The sequence below is a fragment of the Panthera tigris genome, chromosome B2, assembly GCF_018350195.1.
Source record: "Panthera tigris isolate Pti1 chromosome B2, P.tigris_Pti1_mat1.1, whole genome shotgun sequence".
In the NCBI taxonomy this organism is placed as follows: domain Eukaryota; kingdom Metazoa; phylum Chordata; class Mammalia; order Carnivora; family Felidae; genus Panthera; species Panthera tigris.
Genome location: NC_056664.1, coordinates 1,665,285 through 1,686,957, shown reverse-complemented (window position 1 = coordinate 1,686,957; position 21,673 = coordinate 1,665,285). Strand labels below are relative to the sequence as shown.

Genomic DNA, 21,673 nt, shown 5'->3' with positions numbered 1-21,673 from the left:
ATCATCTGACGTTCAAGGGCTTTCCAACATCGAGAGAAGGGTCTGATATGGTTTGTACGTCAGTGCACAATTCATTAAGCTTTAAAAATTAACATTTGTAAATATTCACACTCTATTTTCACAGTGTATTAAAAACATAAATTCAAAACTTAGATTTCCCTTACACACAAATATTTATAAAAACTCAGACCTTATGTTAAATTGTTTAATCTTTAAATGTTGGACGTACCTTAGTCCTGCAGTGTTGTTGGAAAATGATGTAGTAAGGTAGCATTCTGCACAGCAGACTGTTCAAAAGCTCTGTACAAAAACTGTTCCTGAGTTTTTGCGTGTATCAGCATCACCTCCGGGTCTTGTCAGGACAAGGGTTGCTGGGCCCCCATGCCTCAAGTTCTGGACTCACCGAGATGGGGCCTAAGAATTTGCACTTTTAGCAAGATCTCAGGTGATGCTGATGCTGCGGATACAAAGACCATGCTTTGAGAGCTGTTGCCTCACCCTAAAACCCTTTCTAAAGTATTAAAACCTGGATTTATGTTTGAATCTTCAGCGTCTTTCTTATACTTTCTATTCCACAGGATACAGGTTTACTCACCCAGTCTACAGAGTGGGCTCTTCCTTCTTGGGCCGAGATTTACACACACTGTGGACAATTCCAAGCCTAGAACCTGAGATTGAGTGGACCCTGCAAGATGACTCTGTCTCCGTCCTGTACCCAGGACTTTGTCCGTCCATCACATTTCCCAGGGGGTTGCTGTAGCCATCTGTGGGTCTAGTTTTTCTCATGCCAGCCTTTCCAAAAGTCTCATGATCTGAATGACATATTCTTGGTCATTGTTAGGATAAAACCCACATTTCCACCTGCTTGTTTTGAGCTGGACCTGGGCAGATTAAGGTGAATCTAAAGCCTTTAGTGATATTGATTTACAAACATTTTCTTTCTGACATTCAAGACCTGTAAAATTCATATAATTCTTGCACAACAAAGTGTAGTGAAATACATTTTACAGAAAACTTGATGTATGTTCATAAAGAAAGGTATTTTTGTGCCCCATAAACTCTACAGTTCTGGGGATGTAGCTCAGTGGTAGAGCGCATGCTTTGCATGTATGAGGTCCTGGGTTCGATCCCCAGCATCTCCAGTCTCTGGCTGCTTGTGGCACGCCTTTTTAAAATGCTGCATCTTGAACCAGACGTCTGTGGCTTTTAGCCCTTTCGACACTTTTGAGCAATTTAAACTGGAAGCAACTAAGTCAGGTTTCACTCTGGCCAGAAAGCCAAATATGCTGCCGAAGAAAATACTCGACTTGCTCTGCCAAGGGCACAGACTGATGTTCTGTTCCCCTTGAACAAGGAGCAGAGGCGAAGGTAAGGAGAGATTAAGCTGAGACGATGGACTGGTTATTTCCACTTCTGCAACTTTGCTTTGTCAGCAACTTTTTGAACTTTGTCATAAGTGCCTCTACCGTTCATAACCAAAGAAATGCTTTACATCTCATTCTTTCTGTTTTAGAGGAGATCACATCTAAAGCCAGCCGCTGACTAGGAAGTCCACCACTGGTATAAATGGGGTAAACACATGACTAATTTCTAATGAGTTGGTTGCTGGAAGCTGAGAATGTAACAAGGAGAAATTGTAGGCCAAGAACAGTCTTCAGGTACAAGAGGAAAGAGAGACTTGGTTAGAAATCCATGCAGAGAGGGGCGCCTGGGTGGCTCAGTCGGTTAAGCGTCTGACTTTGGCTCACGTCATGATCTCACAGTTCTTGGGTTCAAGCCCCGCGTCGGGATCTGTGCTGACAGCTCAGAGCCTGGAGCCTGCTTCCCATTCTGTGTCTCCCTCTCTGTCTGCCCCTTTCCTGCTCATGCTGTCTCTCTCTCTGTCTCAAAAATAAATAAACATTTTAAAAAAAAATCCATGCAGAGAGCAAAAGGTTTTATTGGCTTCTCCTTGGTTCTTTTTGTAAACCAGAAAAAACTGCTCTTACCAATTATCATCAGGGACATAGGCCAACAGTGTCCTCTAAAAACATAGGCTAGGAAAATTTGTTCTTGGAAATCATGTCAGTAACAATAGAGTATCCTTATTATCTAACTGATGTGGCTTAAATGTCTTTGGCTTTGACAAAAAATGTTGCTATGACTTTGACATAGAAACTTAGACTCTATTTCCAACCACTTTCCAGAGTTTCAGTAAGGATTTTCAGGAATATCTTCTAAAATTTATTATAACTGTATAGTTTTCTTTATTACTTTTTTTAGAGAGAGAGCAAGCACATGCCAGTGGGGGCAGAGAAGCAGAAGGAGAGAGAGTCCTAAGCAGGCTCCACACTCAGCATGGGGCCTCATCCCACAACCCTGGGATCATGGCCTGAGCTGAACTCAAGAGTCGGTCGCTCAGCAGACTGAGCCACCCAGATGCCCCTCTAACTCTGTAGTTTTAAGAAAACAGGATGTGAGTCCAATTCTCAGGCCTGCCTGATGCTGCCACTTTATATACAGTCCTGCTTTGCTTTGATTCTATAAAACACTGTTTCGATTATATTATACTATATTATATTATTATATTTAAAACTTAAACTCGCCCCCCCCTCCCCAGCAAATCCTATGATGACGATGCCTCTTGCTTCGTTTGGCCAAAGTCTGTACTTCTGTTTGCATTTCCCCCATTGCCTGAGCAAGGATTAAGTTCATCTTTTATGTGTGAAGATTCAGCAATTGTAATTTATTTAACATTTTCTAATACAGAAGAGAAAAAATTGATATGGTGAGGCTAAGAAACAGAGACTGGTCTTTAAATAAAGTAAAAATTAATGTTCTTGAACTTTCTATAGGGAAAGCCTATTTAAGACACCAAAAAAAAAAAAACCCTACATAAATAAAAATATTGATTCATTTGCCTGGTTGTATTTAATATAAAGACACTCGTGGTTGCCATCCACAAACCAAGGGGAAAGGCTTTGAAGAACGACCCAACCAACACCTGATTGCAGACTACTTTCTTCAAGAATTGTGAGAAAAAAAAATTCCTGTTATTTAAGCCATCGTGTCTGTGGGGCTTTGTGACGGCAGCCCTAGAAAGCTGACACAATTCTAAATGTGCCCAGGAGGCAGTGCTATTGTTACTGTCTTCACACCCCAGGGATAAAAGGAGAGTGTACATTTGTTGGATACGTATTGGCATTCAGCATGCATTCCTACTTTCTTCTGGTTGACAGTCTTTACTGGAGGGCTTGGAAAGCTACAAAGGGTATGTCCCATACCCCCTTGCACCTAGGGATCTTGATACAAATGATATTAAAACAACTCTTAGGCACACTTCTCTGAGGTTTACAAAACAGGATATTATCCTGCTCATTTTGGCCATTTTCTGCTGGCAAGCCAGACTGTGGACACATGCTTTCTCTGTAGCAATGTTACAAGCCCAGCCTCTGTAGAACAGGAGAGAGAGCGGTGACAGAGCCAATGCCATCATCCACGTTCCAATGTGCAGTCACAGCTCCTGAGTTTGGGAAGGGTTCTAGACAAGGCGGTCTCCTAAGCTTAACCTCATGGTTCACAGACATGGTGGCATGTCCACAAGCTCAGCAATGTTATCACTAGCTTCCCTTGTAAAGCAGTTCTATAGATATGTGTATCCTTGTAATCAGGGGAAAGCACAAACACAGTCTTGTGGATATTTCTTGGACTCTTACTTGAAGGTCCAGTCTGAAGTCTGTCTCTCAATCACTTCTGCTGACTTTATACTAACCCAGTTTCCTGTTTTTAAATCCTTCCTGCTTAAGACATTTAGAGTGCTTCCTGTTTACTACACTGAACTCTGAATTGTGCTTCAGGTTAAGAAATATCAAAATAAATACTGATAGTAATGGGCTATAACCTATTGGATACAATAACAACCTGTGAATCCGTACAAATAAATAAGTCAATGAAGAAGAAAGAAATCGTCTTCTTCTTATACTAAGAAGTCAAATTATAAATATAGAAAGAATGATGGGTTTAGAAAATCACCATTTGGAAATCATTACATTAATAATTGATTTAGGCAAGAATCATCGAGTGATAAATTAAATAGGTAAAAGTTGAATGAGAACAGTACCTTTACATAGTCTCAAAGCATGTCCTCAAAAGATACTTATTAATTGAAAAAAAAAAAAGTAGTTACGGAGAAATCTGGAAGACATCATCATAAGCAAGTGACCAACATTAACATCAGCAAGAACGGGACAATATGGGACAGTTGACATTATATGTCCACTGATGTGATGCACTGAAAAAGACACAACATCAGTTGTATTCCTGCCCAAAATACAGAGCCTAAATTAATTGTGAAGAGGCCGCAGACTAACCCAAATTATGCAGTATGTTACAACATAACTGCTCTGTACTCTTCGAAAATGGCCATGTCAGAAAAAGAAAGCCCACAGGTTAAAGATGAAAGAGAACGACAAACGAGTTCAGTACACAAAGATTTTTGCTAAAAAGGGCATCATGGGGGGAGGAGGACTGACATCCGCAACATGTCAGAGTTGGACCCTCCTCCCCAACAAGCGCACTATTCAGCAACAAGTCATTAATCCCTTCCTGAGAAATCAGGAACTATTGGGAAGGCTCCCGCACGCAGGACTGTAAGCCAGATTAGAGCTCCAAACAGTAGATTTGAGATTGAGATCAGAGATGATTTCAGACTAAAAAATTGGAGTAAATGGCCAAACAAAAAAAAAGCTTTGCAGGCCCCGCTGGGAGTCGAACCCAGGATCTCCTGTTTACGAGACAGGCGCTTTAGCCAACTAAGCCACAGAGCCAGCTGCGCGGCGGGCGGAGGGACTTTGGTGATCAAATCGCGGTGCATTAGGGGGAAAGCCACTTCCGCCAGGTTCCCGCGCTCGCCCTAGCGGAGGAGGTCGCGCTCGCATGGGCGGGGGCTCGCGCGGGACACCCGGGAGCTTGGACGGGCACCTGCACGACAGCACGCATGCGCGCACCCTCCCCGTGCCGGGGAAAAAGCCTGGACCAGCCTCGCGGCGGGAAAGGCGAGAGCCGAGCTGAGTGTTGTGCGCGGGGAGGGGCTCGTGCGCGTGACGTCACACCGATCGCGGTCTTCGGGAACCTTCCGGTGAGAGGCCGGGTGAGGGGCCGGCTCCTCCCGCGAAGCAGGTGGGTGCGGCTTCCATCCCGGCGCGCAGAGGACCGCGCGCTGCGCTCGGACAACCGAGCCGAACCGAAACCAGCCGGGCGCCTAAAGGTTCCGGGCGGCTGTGCCCGAGCAAGTAGCAGACGGAGCAAGGCGGCTGCTCCGGGGTCGCCGCCCCGCAGCCCCGCCCTCGCGGGCCCGAGCCCACCAGCGCCCCGCCGGCCGCGGCAGGTGCACAGGGGGAAGCGAAGTTGGCGGCGGCGGCGGAGGAAATTCCTCTCGCTTTGGTGTTTCCAGAGGCTGCCCTTCTGTACTTTCCTCGTGGACTCTCGGCTCGTGGGGGCTCAACAAGCATCAGCTGACTGTGTAAATAAACATCACACAACCAAGCATTCATTCTTAAACCGTCAAGGACTGCACCCAGGTTTTCTGCCTTTAATGAGAAGAAAGTGCTACCAGGGAGGGGAGTGAAGTCGCCGGTTTAGAAGGTGACGCTGCACGTCCGCCCCGCTCCCGCTGCCCGGTTAAAATGCAAGACCGAGGACTCCTGAATTCTGTATCCATCCAAGCAAGGCTAAAAGGAATTCTGCATGAGGAGGCCCTCGAATCGCAAAGTCGTTTTAAATTCCTCTCTTGAATCAAATGTTCTGGCCTTGCCATTTTCTATTCCACTCACAGTGTTTTGGTAGAGAGTGTAAACACATGTCTGCGAACCAGATGATCACTTTTAAACTTAGTCTGTTAGCAAACTTCTATGGCTAGGACGGTGTTTACTGTATACTCCAGATACTGTGGATTTACTGAGTGTGGAAACCAGCACCCCAAGTCATAATTGGGCCAGGGACCCCGGCATTTCTGAATTCTAATTAGCTGCATTGTTTATGATAAGGACTGAATAAATTTCAGTCACAAAAGTGCAATTGGGGGGCAGCTGGGTGGCTCAGTCGTTGAGCATCAGAGTCTTGATTTAGGCTCAGGTCATGATCCAGGGTGGTGAGTTTGAGCCCCCTCCCCGCCCCCCCCCCACACACACACACATGAGCTCTGTGCTGAGCCGTGGAAACTGCTTAGGATCCTCTCTCTTTCTCTCTCTCTCTCCCTCTGCCCCTTCCCCATTATGTGCCCCCCTTTCTAAAATAAAAAATAAAAACAATTTTAAAAAAGTTCAATTGGAATGTCAACATTTTCAGTGAAGTATGGCCAACAAGAGTTGTACTACTGAGAACCTAGCATGTGTCAGGTGCTGAAATGACTTCTGTGGATACAACTAGGCACAAGATGGCCACAGATGGTAGGAAATGAAAGGAGAAATGTTACTGAACATTGTAAGTGTTACAATAAAAGAAATACAAGATAACAGATGAATGCCTAACAGGGCCGGTGACATAGTTAAGTACATAGTACTCCCTATGTACATGGCTCAGTACATTTTCTTGGTCATTGCTCTTTGTTAGATTTTTCTTCTAGAAAAAAAAAGTTATGTGTGTGTATAAATGATACAGGTAGCACTTAAAAACATCTGTAATAGTTTCAAGTTAATCCCAGGCATTTAACCAAAATAGGAATCTGTGCTGAGGTGCAATGAAATAAACCTGACCAAGGTCCAGTGGTGGGAAGGTCTGGAAGGCACTTTAAGTAAAATTATCATGAAAGCAAAAAGAGGCAGAAGCTGGGGAACCTATTCCAGCGAGGGTCTCCCAGAAGTAGACTTGCACAGGGAAAGGACTGTGACTGGACTGAAAGAGCAAACAACATGAGACTACGGGCCAATTTGATGTAAAATTGCTTGACTGACATTAGACGCAAAATAGCTACATAAGGGAGCACGGATACTAGAGCCTGGAGATTTTTCGTGATTGCAGTGATTTCTCATGAGCCTCTGAGTGCTTTCTCTGTTGACAATAGGGTGAGGTGATGTACCACTAGCTAACGGGTGTTATCAGTGGAACTACGTCCCCCTAAACATCCCTATGTTGACATCCTAACCCCCAGGCCTGCAGAATGGGGTATAACTAGTGAAGATAAAGTCACCCTGGAGTAGGGTGGGGCTCTCTGATATATTATATACGTACTATGGATCCATATATACTCCTGTCCTTGTACAAGGGGAGATTTGGAGGCAGACATGCACACGTGTGAACATGAACACCAGCATCTGGGTGATGCATCCACAAGACAAAGAAGATTCCAGCAAACCCCTAAAAGCTGGGGGTGGGGGGAGCATAGAGCAGGAGAAACGACCCCGCCTGCACCTTGATCTTGGATGTGTAGCCTCTAGAACTGCCAGGTAATAGACTTCTATTGTTTCAGCCACATAGTTTGTGTTATTTGGTTATGGCTGTCCTAGGCATCCTCCTCTGAGGAAGAACTAAGTTTTTTCCTGTGTTTTGCCCCAAACTTAACTGAAATAAATTTATTTTAAAAGGGAACTACTGAATAAGGGGCAATGGGAGGAAAGTGCAAGAGGTTCCTATGTCCTAACTAAAAAGCTGGACAAAAATTCAAGTTCAAAAGCAAAAAGAAAAGGAAAGTAAAAAAGGAAGGAGGAAGGAAGGAAAGAAGCAAGGAAGAGGAAGGGAGGGAAGGAATAAAGGAAGGAAGGGAAGGAAGGAAGGGAAGGGAGGAAGGAAGGGAAGGAGGGAAGTAGGCGGGGAAGGAAGGAAAGAAGGAAGGAAAGAAGGAAGGAAAGAGGGAGGGAAGGAAGGGAAGAGGGAGGGAAGGAAGGGAAGAGGGAGGGAGGAGGAGGGAGGAATGAGAGAGGGAATGAAGGAAGGGAAGGGAGGGAGGAAGGGAAGGGAGGGAGGAAGGGAAGGGAGGGAGGAAGGGAAGGGAGGGAGGAGGGAGGGATAGAGGAAAGGAGAAAGGAAGGAAAATGAAAGGAAAGAAGGAAGGAGGGAGGAGGAAGGAGGGAAAGGGTGGGAGGAAGGTAGGGAGGGGAGGAAAGAAGGAGGGAGGGAGGGAGGGAGAGAGAAAGAAAGGGAGGCAGTCAGGCAAGCACAAGGAGAAATATATGTCTGATCAGTGATCAGGTCCAAAGTTCCAGAAAACAACCAGAGGTGGGGAGACGTGGAAAGAAATATGGGGCACTCAGAATTGGAACCCCTGATGTGTTGGGAAGGGGACAGCTTCAGCCTGGGAAGGAAAAGTTAAGAACAGGGATACCACGGAGGCTTGGGGGAGAAGGATCAAATGGGGGTAACCAGGTAAGGGGCCATTACAAGGAGAGCAAAAGCAAAGACTGAGTGAGGAGCACACAGAGGCCAGAGCCTCTAAGGGGGGTTGAGGGGGAGGCGAAAGAGAGGGGAATGTGGGGAGCATGGGTGAGTGAGATCTGGGATGGAGGTGGCGGGCAATCCGCACCAGGATGGGGGGGGGTGCAGGAAAAGGCACTTTGAAGAAGACAGGAGAGGTGCAGGCAGTGCAGAGGGCAATGTGGGCTGTTAGGGGGTCAGTACAACAGGCTTCTAGTGTGAAGTGTAGACTGCAAGGGTCCACATGGAGAGAGGAAGGGAAACGAAAAGGTAGGGGTCCATCATTTTCCCAGAAAAAGAAAGATTTGGATAATGAGTTTATGAGGTCTATTGTAACATTCTCTGTATCAATATCTTAAATATCTCATAATTAATTTTAATAACAGAATGTTTTGCATAAACTTTCACATGATCACATTAGAAGAAGAATATGGACGTAGAGCTGGAGGCCAGCGCACCTGCAAACTCCGAGCATGAGCCTGGTTGCTTTACACGTAGTAGAGCCTCTTCCATAATCAAGTGTTGCTGCCATTTCTAGACTTCCAAATCTATGAATCCAATGCCCGAGGAAAGTAGCAAAGGGTAGAGAAATGGTCTTTGTCCCTAAGTGGCTCCATTTAGATACAAAACAATGTATCCGTGGGCCACCATACTGTGGCTTTCCTAGAACACACGCCATTCTTCCTCAAAGTGATTCCTATTTCTTGACAAAGGTAGGGATCATTGCTTCCCTGGAGAACTGGCAGACTTTTGTTAGATAAAATTTTACCCAAGAGAATGCCAGGACCTAAGAACAAAGTGTGACAGTTTAATTTTATGTGTCAACTCGGCTAGGCTGTGGTGCCCGGCTATCCGGTCAGAACCCAGTCTCGTTGTGGCTGTGAACATATTTTTTTTAGACGCGATTAACATTTATATTAGTAGACCTTGAGTAAAGCAGATTACCCTCCATAAGGTGGGTAGGCTTCATCCAAACACCGGAGGGCCTTAAGAGTAGTTCCCCCAAGGAGGACACATTCGGCTTCTGGATTGCCTCTGCACTCAAGACTGCTCCGTCAACTCTTGCCGGACTTTTCAGCCTGCCCTGCAGATTTCAGACTTGCCAGCTCCCACAGCTGAGTGAGCCAGTTCCTTAAAATAAGTCTCTCCCTCTCTCTGTCTCTGTCTCTGTCTCTCTGTCTCTACACACACACACACACACACACACAACACTGGTATATTTCTCTGGAGAACACAGACTAGCTCACCAAGTAAGATGTTCAGTTGCTAAGAGAAAACACCTGTACAGCTCCCAGGAGACCAGCAAGACCTTCGGGCTCAAGGAACTCCTAGCTCTTAAACCTGACCCCGGGCTGAGTGTTTAAGCTCTCCCAGATTTGCTGCATTCTGCTGACATCCTGGAGCCCGGAATGCAGTCTGGTTCTATGTAAATGTCTGCATGAGAAGTGCAGTTGGCTTGTCTCCTCATCTGGTTTGTCCTCTCTTCGTACCTGAAGACCCAATACAGACAGGAAAGAAAAGAGATTAGCCTTCTGTGCTATCTACATACCTGGACATATCTTATTTTCAATGACCAAGAGGCCCAGGGTCACAATTTAAGATTAAACTGTGCGAGGATCGCCCAGTACTACCATGCAGGTCGGCTATGTCTCATTCTCCTTGAAATGAAAAGAATAAGGTGTATTTCTTTTTCATGAAACTACCTAGGTTCACCTCTAATTTTCTCTAGCCACAAGACTGTAGAAACTGGTAAATGGAGTCAAACTCAGTGTGGGCTCAGAGAAATTTCATTGTTCCTAAATAAAAGGAGTCCTTAGCCTTTTCAATGCTAAGGAATAAAGATCAGCAAATCTCATTTTCCCCAGATGTCAGCTCTGCTCCTTTCTATGTTCTTAGAAAATAGCTGCATTGCTTTCTATCTTTGCTCCTCTTAATATTCTTTGGGCCAAAAAAAAAAAAAAACTACAAAAAATGAGATCTGGCTTTATGTGATTAAAATAGTCATCTCTTGAAATATTGTTAAAGACATTATTATCTTCCTATCAGGGAGCCAGAATCACATGACACATTAAAACAAGCCCTCCTTTATGAAGACATAGCCCCAAGTTACCAATATCAACCCCTGCATTCCAGGAGTAATTTTATTTCAGGAAACTTGTAAGTCTATATCAGAGTCTCTTAGAGCACTGAGAGATACCTCCAAATTTAAATCTGGGGGAGCAGAGTTTAGGGTATATGCCTTCTGTCCCAGATGGCCCTCAATTATTAAATAATCTCCTTTCTTCCCAATGACCAGCTTTGCAAACTAGGGACCTCAGGGGGAGAGAGGGGGAGAGGGGAGAGACAGAGAGAGAGGTGGAGGGGGGAAGAGGGAAAGAAGGAGAAAAAAAGAGAAGAAAGAGAGGGAGAGAGGAGAGAGAGAGAGGAGGGGAGAGGGAGAGAGTGACAGAGATGTGTGGAAGAGGGAGACAAAGGGAGGAGGAGAGAGAGGGAAGGAGGGTGGGGGAGAGGGAGAGAGAGCCCTCTTCTCTCTACTTAATGGAACTGAATGTGGAGAACTTAAGTTCCATCTGATTGGTGGCCTCCAGCTGCCCCTGACGTGGCCAGCCTGGGGACTGCTCAGACATCTGCGACCATCTGAGTGGCCAGTGTGGTCCCTAGATTAGTTTCGCCTAACTGAGAAAGGAAAAAACCTGCAGACGACCTGCCTTGTCCCTCATCCCACCTTTGAGGGTATTTGGAGAGAATTTCAGTAGACACCATTGGAGTCAGGGGGCCAGCCGTGGTGACAGACGGGGGTATTAAGGTCTGACATAAAGGATGCTGGCCACGGTCACAGTTTAGGCCGGGCTCCTGCACCTGCTAGGAATCTGGGACGTTCAGGGTCGTGTCTGCGGTCCCTGGGACTCTAGGGAGGCCTGCCTGGGGGTGGGGGGAGCGAAGCCACAGAAAACCGTTCCCTAAACCCCCTGCTGGCAGAGGTGACAGAGGGTCCCAGGTGGAGAGGTGGAGGCTGAGGCACGAGGAACAGGACGCCGCGTTCGGAGACCCGGCAGACCCGGCGGACCCGGCGGTGGACGGTCCTCACCCGCAGGCGCCGCGTCTACTGGCATAGATTCTCCGGGTTGAGTCTCCAACCTGCACACCCGGTCCGCGCAGAGCACACCCGGACCCAGCCCTCCCGGGGTCGCACCCGGGGGCGAGAGGTCGGGCTGGGGAGGAGGGGGGAGGGCCTCCCACGCGCGTCCGCACCCCCACCCCGGGGAGGGAACCCCCCCCTCCCTGTGGCGCGTCCGCAAACCCCCACCCCGGGGAGGGACACCCCTCCCTGTCGCGCGTCCGCACCGCCCCACCTGGGGGAGGGACCCTCCTCCCTGTCGCGCGTCCGCACCCCACCCCCACCCCGGGGAGCCTCTGGCGGCCACGGCCTGGAAACTCAGCGAAGATACGGATTCATCCGCAAACCTTCTGGTGCAGACTTTTCACGGACAAACGTCACCAAGTCACCAAGGCTTTCTTCCTGCATGGGCGGGGGAGGGAGGGGGGAGCCGTTCCTGATTCGCTTTGTGGGCAAGCGCGGCCAGGCACGCAGTGGAGACGGTGGAGGGGTTCCGTGGACAGCCCCGCACCCCGCTGCCGCGGGGGATGGGAGGGGGGTAAGATGAATCGGCTTCTGCGGGGATGGACCCGGGCCGGAAGCAAGAAGGAAGCGTGTCCCCTGCGAGGGGACAAAAGGCTGGAGATGCTGGGGATCGAACCCGGGACCTCATGCATGCTAAGCATGCGCTCTACCACTGAGCTACATCCCCTCCGCGAGTGAGCCGGCTTTTCCAAACTGTCTTCACAGAACGATACAAATTTACCCCCTTCACGTTCTACATGCGTCTGTGGTTCGGGGAACTCGGATTTCCATCTCTGTCTATGGGAACCCACGGCCCAGGAACTCTGACCCGCAAGCCGTCCCCGCAGTAACCGCGGGGACGCGCGTCTGGGGAACCTGTAAGAAACACGCTCCCACAGCTTCCCCCCGTCAGTGCCTCGCTCTTCCCTCTGGAGGCACGTGGGCCAAAGGACAGGTGCTTCAGGGAAGGAAAAACCTCTTTGCCAACGGGACCCTCCAAACTGCCCCCAACTATCCCCCCACTTCTGCACCCCGCCCCCGGGCTCCAGAAACAGCCCTGCACCTCATTCCCGGGCTTCAGAAACCGCTCTGCACCCCGTTCCGGGCTTCAGAAGCCTCACTGCATCCCATCCCCGGGCTCCAGAAACCGCCCTGCACCGCGTCCCGGGATCCAGAAACCGCCCTGTACCCCATCCCGTGATCCAAAACAGCCCTGCACCCCATCCCCAGGCTCCAGAACCGCCCTGCACCCCGTCCCCAGGCTGCACCCCATTGGGGGGCTCCAGAAACCGCCTCGCACCCCGTCCCCGGGCTCCAGGAACTTCCCCGCACCCCATTCCCGGGATCCAGAAACAGCCCTGCACCCCATTCTCAGGCTTCAGAAACCTCCTGCACCCCGTCCCCAGGGTCCAGGAACCGCCCTGCACCCCATTCCTGGGCTTCAGAAAGCGCTCTGCATCCTGTCCCAGGCTTCAGAAACCTCCCTGCACCCCATCCCCGGGCTCCAAAAACCGCCCTGCACCCCATCCCGGGATCCAGAAATTGCTCTGCACCCCGTTCCGGGGGCTCCAGAAACCGTCCTGCACCTCGTCCCCGGGCTCCAGAAACCTCCCTGCACCCCGTCCTGGGCTCCAGATCGCCCTGCACCCCATCCCGGGATCTAGAAATCGCCCTGCTCCCCATTCCCGGGCTCCAGAAACCGCCCTGCATCCGGTCCCCGGGCTCCAGGAACTTCCCTGCACCCCGTTCTCGGGATCCAGACACAGCCTTGCACCTCATTCCCGGGCTTCGGAAACCGCTCTGCACCCCGTCCCTGGGCTCCAGAAACCGCCCTGCCCCCCGTCCCCGGGCTCCAGGAACCTCTCTGCACCCCATTCCCCGGATCCAGAAACAGCCTTGCACCCCATCCCAGGATCCAGAAATCGCCCCGCACCCCGTTCCCGGGATCCAGAAATAGCCCTGCACCCCGTCCCCGGGCTCCAGCAATCGCCCTGTACCCTATTCCCGGGATCCAGAAACAGCCCCCCACCTTTCCTTAGAAAACCGGGCCGGTGGAGGGAACTCTGTCACAAGAACGATCTGCTTCCTCTCCCCTCGACTTGACGAGCCAAAGGGCGGAGATGTAGAGTGCTGCCCTCGGCTCGTGGCCCCCATTTTATCCAAAGAATGCAACCCAAATTCGGAGACTGGGAGTTCTGCGTCTTTGAAACAAAGGGCCTGGAAGGAGGTGAGAGAGGCGATACCGTGGAGGGCTTCCGTGGGGCTTTATCTGCTACACAGACGTGGTTCTCGGCCATCGGGGCCCCTTTCTCCCCAAGGGTTGCGAGCCGAGGCTTGGCGCCCGAGTGCGCGCACCCGGTGACCCAAGAACAAATCTGGAAGGACGGAGGGGATGCGGGGAGAAAGGAGAGCAGAGCTGAGGCTGCCGCGCGCAGAGGCGCGGACGTGTGAGCGGCTCGGAGGGGCCGGCTGCGCGCAGCTAGACCCTGGCCCGCGCCCCGCACCCTTCCTCCCCGCTGGGGGGGCGGGGTGTTCCCGCACTGGGGGTGGTGGGCCCCCACAGTCTGCGCAAAACTGAGTCGAATCGAGTTCAATGGCCCTTCCCTTCCCCGGGGCCAGTGATGGTTTTCAAGGAAGGTACAGAACCCTCTGGTGGACACACACACTAGCCAGTCCGCAAAAAGACCAGTTTTCTCAGGATAAAAAGAGAAACACGAGAGGGCAATCACGCGTCTTCGTTTAGCATTGCAACTCGATTTTCCGGGAGTGTGGTTCCTGATAATAGTCTGCTATCTTAAAGGAAAGGATAAAAATTATTTTTTTGTGAGCAATTATTATTTACTAAAGAGAAAATGTGTTTAAGGCCTGCGGTGACTATTAGCTATCTACTGTGTAACCTGGAGGTAGACATCATTGCGTGCCTTCCTGAAGGTTGGCCAAGGCACTGCTATCCCCAGTCCTACAGTACCTGGCCTAAGTAAATATCTGAGTCATTTTTTTTAAGAGTGAATGAGTGAATGGATAGACAGATGGATGCTTGCATAAATAAACCAACAGCATATTTCAGTGGCCACTTAGGAGATTTCAAATGGGAGAAATCATGAAATTTGCGTTCAGTCCCCTCAATTCCAAGAGAGAAATGGAAAATGTATAAAAATGTACCAGTTATCAAAGCCAACCCAAGAAGTTACAGAAAATCTGATTCAACATACAACCATTTAAAAAGCTGAATCGAGAGTTTGAGCAACATTTCCATAAAATATATTTTCTAGTCTGATATTATTTTATTGGCACGGGATATGAAATCTGAAAGGAAATGATAGCCTCTGTTATACAAAATATTCCAGCAAACAGAAAAGCTTTATAAGTTATTCTAGGAGAGAAGTATAATATTGCCACCAAAACTCAATGGAGAAAACTTAAGAAAGAAAAATTACAGGACAATTTCACTAACAAACACAGAGGCAAAAACATAAATAAAAACCCCAGCCAACAGACCTCCAGTTTCTGATTCCATAGGTAAGGACTTTGGAAGTTACCACTCCATCCTACTAACCAGTAACAAGCAAAACAGGCTGAAAAATCAGCAACTACTGCCCCCGAGTTTGGAAAGACAGATGGTAAGTACAGGGAGGAAACACGCTCTGGACTTTTATCCAACATGGTACTGGAAGTCCTAGCTCCTGCAGTCAGGCAAGAAGAAGAAATAAAAGGCATCAGGGGCCCTGGGTGACTCAGTCGGCTGAATGTCTGACTGTTGATTTCTGCCGGGGTCATGATCTCACAGTCGTGAGACTGAGCCCCACGCCAGGCTACAGGCTGACAGCGCAGAGCCTGCTGGGATTTTCTCTGCCCCTCCCCCACCTGTGCTCGCTCATGTTCTCTCTCTAAATAAATAAATAAACATAAAAAAATAAAAGAGAAATAAAAGGCATACAAATTGGAAAAGAAGAAGTAAAACACTCACTATTTGCAGATGACATGACACTATGTATAGAAAACCCTAAAGACACCACCAAAATCTAGGAAAACTAATAAACAAGTCGGTAAACTTGCAGCATATAAAATCAATGTACAAGAATCAGTCGTGTTTCTAATAACAAATGATCTGAGAGAAATTAACAATCCCATTAAAAATTTTTTTTACATTTATTTATTTTTGAGAGACAGAGCACAAGTGGGGAGGGACAGAGAGAGAAGGAGACAGAATCCGAAGCAGGCTCCAGGCTCTGAGCTGTCAGCACAGAGCCCCACCCCACGCGGGCTCGAGAGAGCCCCACGGGGCTCAAACTCACAAACCATGAGATCAGGACCTGAGCCGAAGTTGGACGCTCAACCAACTGAGTCACTCAGGCGCCCCAACAATCCCATTTTAAAGAAGATGTGGTATATATAAACAATAGAATATTACTCAGCCATAAAAAAGGATGAAATCTTGTCATTTACAACAACATAGATGGAGCTAGAGAGTATTATGCTAAGTGAAATAAGTCAAAGAAAGACAAATACCATATGATTTCACTCATATATGGAATGTAAGAAACAAATGAGCAAAGGGAAAAAAGAGAGAGAGGCAAACCAAGAAACAGACTCTTAACTACAGAGAACACACTGGTGGTCAGCAGAGGGAAGGTGGGGGGAAGGGTGAACTAGGTGATGGGGATTAAGGAGGGCACTTGTGATGAGCACCGGGTGAAGTATGGAAGTGTTGAATCACTAAACTGTACTCCTGAAACTAATATTACACTGTATATTAACTAACTGGAATTTAAATAAAAACTTAAAAAAATTTTTACATGAAAAAAGAAACAACACAATCCTATTTATAGCTGTATTGAAAAGAATAAAATACCTAGGAATAAACATAACCAAGGAAGAAAAGATCTATATACTAAAAACTATAAGACATTGATGAAAGTAATTGAAGAAGACATTAAGAAAATGGAAAGATATATATCCATGTACATGGATTAGAAGAATTAATGTTGTTAAAATGTACCCATACTACCCAAAGCAATTTACAGGTTCAATGTAATCCCTATCAAAATCCCAATGGCATTTTTTATAGTAAAAGAAAAAAAATCCTAAAATTTGTATAGAATCACAAAAGAAATGGAACAGCCAAACAATCCCAGAAAGAACAGAGCTGGAAGTTTCACACTTCCTGGCTTTAAACCGTACCACAAGGCTGTAGGAACCAACAGTATGATACTGTCATGAAAACAGACACATAGATCAATGGCACAAAGTAGCTCAGAAATAAGCCCTTGCATATATGGCCAATGAATTATGACAAAGGACCCAAGAATATACAATAGGGAAAGGATAGTCTCTTCAATCATTGGTGCTGGGAAAACTGGACAGACACATGCAAAACGAACCTGGACCCCCATCGTACTCTGTACACAAAAATTAACTCAAAGTGGGTTACACACTTAAGTATAAGACCTAAATCATAAAACTCCTAGAAGAAAACACACAGGGTAAGCTCCTTGACACTGGTCTCAACAATGATTTTTTGGATTTGACAGCAAAAGCAGAGACATAAAAACAAAAATACAGAAGCAGGACGACATCAAACTAAAAAGCTTCTGCACAACTGAGAAAATCATTAACAAATGAAAAGATAACCTATAAAATAAGCAAAAATATTTGCAAATCATATATCTGGTTAGTTATCCGATAAGGGTTTACTATCCAAAATATATAAAGAACTCATACAACTCAATAGCAAAATCGAACAATCCAATTTAAAAATGAGCAGAGGAACTGAATAGACACTTTTCCAAAGAAGACCTACAAATGGCCAACAGGTGCATGAAAAAGTGTTCAACGGCACTCATCATCAGAGAAATGCAAATAAATACCACAATGAGATATCACCTCACACCTGTTCCAATGGCTGTTGGCAAAAAGTCAGGGCTGTAGGCAAGGATGTGGAGAAAAGCGGACCCGTCCACACTGTTGGTGGGAATTTGAGCAGCCACCACTAAAACTATAGAGCTCCTCAAAAATTAGAAACAGAGCTGCTATATGATCCAGCAACTCCACTTCCGCGTGTGTATGTCTGTGACATTGTGCTTTATAATAAGAAAAAATTTGTATTTGGTTTTCATCCTGTTGCCGGCCCACAGCTCCTAAAACCCACAGAATTTCCTAGGTCATTAGAGCGGCAAAGATGTGTTTTGTTATGTTAATAGTGACGGCTCCTGCCGTTGGGGGCTGGGTGCCAGGAGAACCAGCCCCGCGGCAACGAAGGTAGGAACTTCTAGCCCCACCTCTCTAACTCCCAGGAAGGGGAGATGGGCTGAAGGTCAAATCAACTACCAATGGGCAACGATTTTATCGATCATGCCTGCGTAGTCGTGCCTAAGCACGGAGATTTCTCTGCACCGAAACCCTAAAGAACAGGATTTGGAACAAAGCTTCTGGGTTGGTGATCACGTAGAGACTGGGGGTGAGTGGCACACTTGGAGGGCAGAGAAACTCCATGCCCTTTCCCTAAGCAGTTCTTCCATCTGGCTGTTCTGAGTTACACCCTTTTAATCCAGTAAGTAAACTGTTTCTCTGAGCAGTGTGATCTGTTCTGGGAAATTAATCAAACCCAAGGAGGGAGGGTCATGGAAACCTCTGGTTTATAGTCAGTCAGTGAGAAGTACAGGTGGTGTCCTGGACTTGTGACTGGTGTCTGAAGCAGAGGAGGGGAGAGGAGAGGCAGTTCTGTGGGATGGAGCCCTTAACCTATGGGACCCAGTTCTATCTCCAGGTAGATAGCGCCAGAATACAGCTGAACGCTAGGACACTCAGCTGACACACAGAGCATTGCTTATTGGTGTGGGGAAATTCCCTGCACACACACACTGGAATTTGGTTATTAGAACCACCTTTTAATATTCAAAAGAAATTAAGATAGATATCGAAGAGATATCTATTCACCCATGTTCACTGCATCATTAATTGCAATAGTAATATATGGAAACAACCTAAGTGTCCACCAACAAATGAATGGGCAAAGAAGATGTGGCATATATATTCAGTGCAGTATTATCCAGCCACGAGAAAGAAAATTCTACCATTTGTGACAACATTGGTGGACCTTCAGGGCATTATGTTACATGAAATAAGCCAGACAGAGAAGATAAATATGGCAAGGTGTCACTTCTATGTGGAATCAGGGCGGGCAAAAGTCAAACTCATAAAAAACAGGGCAGAAAAGTGGTTGTCAGGGGCTGGAAAATGGGGGAAATAAAGAAGTTGGTCTGTCACCTTAACATGACTTCTGCCCCAGTTCCATGTGGAAGTCCCCATCGTGAAAGCCCCTTCATGAATATGGATGCACTCTTAGGCTAAAACTTCCCAGTTTTGTTTTTGAGGAGACACTGCTTTGGGAAATATCCCTGGTGTTCTCCTTTATTTCTTGCAAATAAAACCCTTCCTTTTCCTACTCTTTGGCTTGGTTGTGTCTTTTGGCTGATGCCCCCCCCCCCCCCAGATAAACCCAGTGTCAGGTAACAGTGAGTCTGATGTGTTCCCCTCCCCACCCCCAACAACACCAAGCAATTCTCCAATTATCAGCGGACACTGACTGGGTGTCCTACGAATTTAATTCAGATCTGACCCTATGTACCTGGAGACACTATCAGATTCCATAGGTTAAGGGCTCAGTCCCACCAGACGGCCCCTGGGTGGCTCAGTTGGTTGAGCGTCCGACTCTTGGTTTTGGCTCAGGTCATGATCTCACAGGTTTGTGGGATTGAGCCCCTCATCAGGCTCTGTGCTGACAGTTTGGGATTCTCCCTGTCTCTCTTCCCACCCCTCCCCCACTCGCACACACACACTCTCCCTCTCAAAATAAATAAATAAACATTAAAAAAAAAAAGATGGCCCCAATTCAGATGCCAATCACAAGTCCAGGGTGTTACCTGTGTTTCTGACTGACTGGATATAAACTGGAGGTTCACACAATTGCCTTGCTGTCAATCACTTGCTGAAGTAGCTCACAGAACTCTACTTACCAGGTTAGTACTTGATGTCAGGTTATCTACTTGACCAAGTCCTTATAAAAGATATAATAAAAGATGCAGGTGAACAGCCAGATGAAAAGACACATAGGGCAAGGTCTGGAAGGGTCCTGAGCATGGGAGCATCTGTCCCCATGGAAGTGGGTGCAACCCCCCCCCCCCAGCATGTGGATGCTTCACCAAGATGGACAGTCATCAAATCTTGTTGTTCAATAGTTTTTATAGTGGTTAGTCTTCAGACCTTGTCTTCCCAGAGGCCAGTGGTTGAGGCTGAACATTGCAACACTGTAAACACTCAGTTGCTCTGGGACCAGTGAATCCAAGGCCATGGAGGGGTCCCTTTCTAACCTACCACATTAGCATAAATTCAGGTGTGCTTAAAAGGGGCTCCTTATGGGTAACAAAAGACATTCCTATCATTTGGGAGAGTACAAGGGTTTTAGAAGCTCTATGCTAGGAACCTGGGACAAAAACGGGAGATATTTCTTGTTGTGCCACAATGAAAAATAGCAATTATTAAGACAGGGAAAGCAAATGACTAGGGGACAATATTGGGATCACCAGGCAGCAGTGTCTACCCATTTAATATTTGTTTCTGTGAACTTAAAATGACTCCCATGAGCATGGTTAGGTGTTTTTCTTTGGAAAATTTTGGCTTCCCAGGCATTGGCATGTTTAGTTTTAACCTCAATTAAGGACCTTGCTAACAAAGCCCAGTGCAAGGAGGGAAGGGAAGTTGATCTGTGGGTGTTTAGGAGTTTGAAGAATGGCTGGAGATGCATACTAGAGTGAATGAGCAGGGAGGTAGCATATGGTTTTGAGAGGTAATGGAGAGTAGCACTGGGAGTCCTGGGTGATTGATTAGATACGTGTGGGCAAAACAGGGCACGGCACCCATGGGGCAGCTAAGTGGAGATGTGCTAGACTAAAGATATATTTTGAGAAGTGTCAGCTTATTGAGGGCGTTAGAGCCATCTAGTACACAAGAATGCTTAGGAAGGATGTGTAGTGTAGGAAGAAAGATCATCTAGGTCCAACCTTCGCCAAAATATGTCCATTAGATTTAGAGACAAAGGCCTCAATGGTGACTCTGGTAACCAATTCACTGGAGTTCTAGGGGTCAAGGCCATATTTGAGCGCTGAGAAGGAGGAGTGAGATGAGGGATAGAGACAGGGTGCAAAGACTGGCAATTCAAGAAATAGAGCTGGCGTCCAGAGAAGAGGAAGAGTGGGGACCATAAGAGAACATGCAGCTAGGGGAGAAACTTGAGCCATTTTAGATAATAATGAGAAGAAGCCAGTGGAGAGGGAGAGATGTAAGAAAAAAGAAAGAGCGATTGACAGAACAGGGTCCCTGCAAACGCAGGACATGATGGCTGGAACAGTTGGAGGACTAGACCTGGGCGGGGGTGGGGGGGGGGTCAGTTCTTGCCACTAAAAGTGTAGTATGGAGACCAGTGACATTTGATAGGGTTTGGGGGTAATGGTGGGGTCTGGAGCCGACAGCCAAGAAAGAATTCTTGAAGATATCTTTGGTGCAAAGAGGTGATGTTATTAAAACACGGGGACAGGACCCATGGGCAGAAAGAGCTGAGGGGTGACTCTTTATATGCTGTGGAGTTGGGGGAGAAAAAGTCAAGAGGAGGTTTCTTAAAGGGATTTCCATACGCTAATAGAAGACTCACAGATTACTGGAGGCCGAGCTGTTGTCAAGCAAAGGTTGTTTTTCCCTCTAGCAAAGCATCAACGTTAGGACAGTAGGAAGTTCCTGGAGATGAAGCTACTCAAGAGATCACCCTTTTCTTGTAATTTACGAAGATATTTGTGAACTGATGGAGACTCAGGCCCTGTTGTCTCTGTCAGTTCAACCATAGTGTTCTGTCCTTTCCTTTGTCCTAGGGCAGCCAGGAGGAGAACCTGAAGAATATCACACATTATCCCACCTGGGGTAGGGGGGAGGGCATTCTTAGCTTTTGCTTGGCCCTCAGGCTGCCTTATGCTTCCTCATCAGCATTGACATCACTGGGAGCTGGTTATAAATGTAGAATCTCAGATCTCGCCCCAGACCCATGGAATTTTCTTTCTTTTTTTTAATGTTTATTTATTTGAGAGAGAGAGAGAGAGAGAGAGAGAGAGAGAGAGAGCC

At 47.2% G+C, this 21,673-nt stretch overlaps 1 protein-coding gene and 3 non-coding genes across 4 annotated transcripts in view; 2 read left to right on the top strand and 2 right to left on the bottom strand.

Moving 5' to 3' along the window:
- The window catches only part of LOC122238470 (mucin-2-like), a 35,777-nt gene that overhangs the window by 1,797 nt on the left and 12,307 nt on the right, over positions 1–21,673 (top strand). The gene's annotated exons all lie outside the window — the stretch shown is intronic.
- TRNAA-UGC lies at positions 1,071–1,142 on the top strand. Its single transcript has one exon. It is a non-coding gene; the product is annotated as a tRNA-Ala (tRNA).
- TRNAT-CGU lies at positions 4,732–4,805 on the bottom strand. The gene has a single exon. It is a non-coding gene; the product is annotated as a tRNA-Thr (tRNA).
- Positions 12,123–12,194, bottom strand: TRNAA-AGC. Its single transcript has one exon. It is a non-coding gene; the product is annotated as a tRNA-Ala (tRNA).